Here is a 3,971-nt window from a genome sequence, read left to right on the forward strand (position 1 = left end):
ACCTTTCTTTCGTTTTAAGGCTCTCCAGGGATCACGCCTATTGCCAAATTGGCCCCTTTCATAAGTAACAAAGATTTGATGATCATTTTATGTAACTACCAAAATCTGACGAAGGGGAAGGTTTCTTTTTTTTCTCTCACTCTCTCTATCTTTCCTTTTTATGCTGACCTAAAAATCTTTAAAAATCCCCGATCGACCCTTTCGAGAGAAGTGGCCCATTTAACGGAAAAGAGTGTATGAAAAATATATGAGAAGTCACAGAATTATCAGAGCTTTCTTTGGAATTGTCTTGTGAATTGGACGAACAGAATCTTCGGTCATGTTGTTCTTAGCCCATATTAGGCAAAAATGATTGGAAATAAAAAAAAAAAAAAAAAAAAAAAAAAAAACGGAAAAAAAAAAAAAAAAAAAACTGAAATACAACCAACGTGAACCATAACGTTGTCGATAAGATACGTGCAATGAGATTCTGTGTTCACGGGATAGGTACCAAGGAGCTTAGCGAATTATGACTCCTCAAGTCATTTGAGAAATCCGCACTGACTGAAAACCTGTGTAGCCATTGTGGCAGATCTAGAACACATACCTCTCTCTCTCTCTCTCCTTAAAATCCTAGTCATCCTGCTGCTTCCGAAATTCCTGAACGAATGAATTGCGAGAGAAAATACTGAGAGTAACAGAATTATAACTATGAGATGAATTGCTCACTGCACTTAATGGACTTAGCTATTCTATAATGAGTATTATATAATAACCATTCGTAAATAAGAGTTCATTAGCAATAACAGGTCCCATTCGAGATATGATATACCAATATTTAAGCCGAAGATTGGAGCTGCCAGCCTCTTTTGATATTTTTTTGAAATTAAACCAATCATTTCTCAAAAAAAGCAAACAAAATTTAAACTGATCAACAAGAGCAAGTTCTACTAATACAGTTTGCTTGTATTATAGGACCAGTGAAAATATAAATTATATATAATATATAATTTATATTGGTACTGGTCCTTTAATGTAAGCAAACTGTATTAGTAGGACTTGTTCTTGATGACAAGTTTACATTTTTTTTTTATTTTTTTTTTGCGCAATGATTCGTTTAATTTAAGAATATATATATATTGTTACTGGACCCCTTTATTGGGTCCTGGTGCAGTTCTTTTATTGCACTATTTATATTCTCAGTGGATGTTTCAAAAATACTCTGCGTAAAATGGTCAGTGGTAGACGAAACAAAGGGAAAACTCAACAATATTTATTCACAACAAAAATAACATTAAGTCACCTTGTGACTGAAAAGGAACGTACACCTAGTCCTCACAAAATAATCCGTATGATCCCTAAACGCTAGAAAACTAAGCCCTAGATAAAACAAACAGGAGAGAGACAACACAAGAATACGTCTAACAGGAATATATCCATACAATGGCTGGCCAGGCCAAAACCCCAATATCCTATAAACTATAAACGAAAGAAGAAGGTGAAGGATAAAAAAGTAGACCACCTTAAACTCCTACCTATGAATTACAATAATACACACAAGGCCGATAGGCCATAAGGACCACCCTCAGAGTCTATAAATATTGTATAGAAAAATAGATATATATATAAAAAAAATCAACAAACTCCTCACACAAAACAGGGAATCTTCAGTCCAAAATAAATTCAAATCGCCTTTACGGAGGCCGTGATCCAATACATCTCAGCTCTGCAGACGGGGAGGACATGAATACACAGGTAACCACAGGTACAGGTGATTCGGAGAAGGTCCTGCCCGACAACACCAAAGGCAAACTCCTACCTGGTATCTGTCTCCCTACTTGACACCTCACGAGCCAGATTGCTCCCTCAGCAGCAGCTTAAGGTGTCCTTGGAGAATAGACTGATGACTGCCCAAAGCTCCTCTAGTGCCAGGCAGTAAAACGATGGCACTCAATACCCTAGGAAATATATATATCCACTAAGGTGGCAGTACGACGAAGTTCGCAGGTGACAAAGTCACTGCGTCGATACAGGTCACACGACGTCGCAGGTGACAGAAGTGTACCTGCGAAGGGCAGCTCCAAAAACAAGATTCAATGTTTTTTTTCCAATAATCGCCAGCTGCAGAGGTATCAGGAAGCAAAGGAAGGCCCGAACGTAACCTTAGGCCTGGGCACCGTCTTTCCAAAAGTCACCTCACAGGAGTCCTGCCTGCACTCGAAAATAAAAATACAAACCACAATCGTTAACACGATAGTTTTCAAGCAATTAAGTGAGCGGGGAGGAGGCGAAGAAACTATAGCGTAAACAAACAAAACACTAAACACTTAACATTAACTGCGCTTAAGAAATAATGTACTTAAATCTAGAACGAAGGTTGACTTAAATAAATCGGAAAATTACGTTACTCCTAATACCTTCCTCCCCGAATAGAAAAAAAAAAAAAAAAATTTTTTTTTTATAACAAGAACATAGGACCTGGAAAACAGGAACATAAGGTCCCACCCCCAACAAAAGACAAAAAAAAAAAAAAAAAACAACAACAAGACAAAAGTTACTGGGCCTGAAAATAAAACGAGATTTAAACAGGCAAAGTCAAACAAAACATGGTATATAAAACAAAAAATAAAAAATAACTTAAGTCTAAAACAACCGACAACAAGAAAAGACTAACAACCTAAATCTTCACATAGCATACAAAACAAATCTGAACAATACAGACAAAAACTCGCAAGATCAAGTTAGGAAACTTAACGTATACACACCTCGACTTACAGTGTAAAACCACCAAAAAAAAAAAAAAAAAAAAAAAAAAAAAAAACAAAAAACGTTTTTATACAAACCCACCGGAAGGGAAACGATCAGGGCAGCGTACGAGGGAGGTAAGGCAAACATATCAAATTCGTGAGAGCAGCCGTCAGGAATCTTATTTTCAGACCATTAATGTGTTTAATAACCAGCTTGAATTCCTGAAGCAAAGAGAGCCCAACGCAAGATCCTCTTGGTTGGCTCCTTTCATACGCTCAATGAAAACAAGCGGGTTATGATCCGTCCAGATCTCTATGGAAGAGAAAAGTTAGTTGACATAAGGTTTGAAATGTATAAGGGTACGGACCAAAGCAAGAGCTTCCTTTTCAATGGTAGAATACCTCCTTTAAAGCCACCAATAACTTCCGACTAAATAAGATAGGGGTGTACCTCACCTTCATCGTCCCTTTGGAAAAGGACACCACCTATACCCACATCACTGGCATCTACTGCTATGATATAAGGTTTCTGAAAATCTGGGAAGTCAAATAGGTTTCGAAATTAGAATGGTTTTTAAGCTTATTAAAAGCTTCCTCACATCTGATTAGACCAACAAAATTTTTTACCCTTCTCTAAAAGGTTAGTAAGAGGTTGAGCAAGATCAGAGAAATTTCGCACGAAGAAGCGGCGATAATAACCAGACATTCCCAGAAACTCTTCTCACCTCTCTAATACTACTGGCCTTTTTAAATTAATAATAGCCTCGAGGTTAGCTTGTTTCGGAGCCACCTACAACCCAAACCACCTCCCGTGACCCAAATAACAAACCTTTGCCTTGCCAAATTCCACACTTTGATAAATTATAACCAAACCAGCAGACCTAAGGGCCTCAAATACCTTACGCAATCTTACCATATGCGTACTCCAATCATTGCTATATACAACCAAATCATCAATATAAATTTTCAGTTCTCAAACAAACCACAAAATTACCCTATCTTAAGCCTCTGAAAAGTACACGCGGCATTTTTCATCCCAATGGCATAACCTTAGCATTGCATATAAAAACCAAAGGGAGTTACGAATGCCGAGATTTCACGGGCTCGATCAGATAACGGAAGAACCTGCCAATAACCCTTCAGCAAATCTAGTTTCGTAATAAATTTGGCAGAACCTATCTGGTCGAGACAATCATCAATACGTGGCAAAGGAAAAGAGTTCATTTTTGGTGTGTGGCATTAACC

This window comes from Macrobrachium nipponense, chromosome 10 (assembly GCF_015104395.2).
Source record: "Macrobrachium nipponense isolate FS-2020 chromosome 10, ASM1510439v2, whole genome shotgun sequence".
In the NCBI taxonomy this organism is placed as follows: domain Eukaryota; kingdom Metazoa; phylum Arthropoda; class Malacostraca; order Decapoda; family Palaemonidae; genus Macrobrachium; species Macrobrachium nipponense.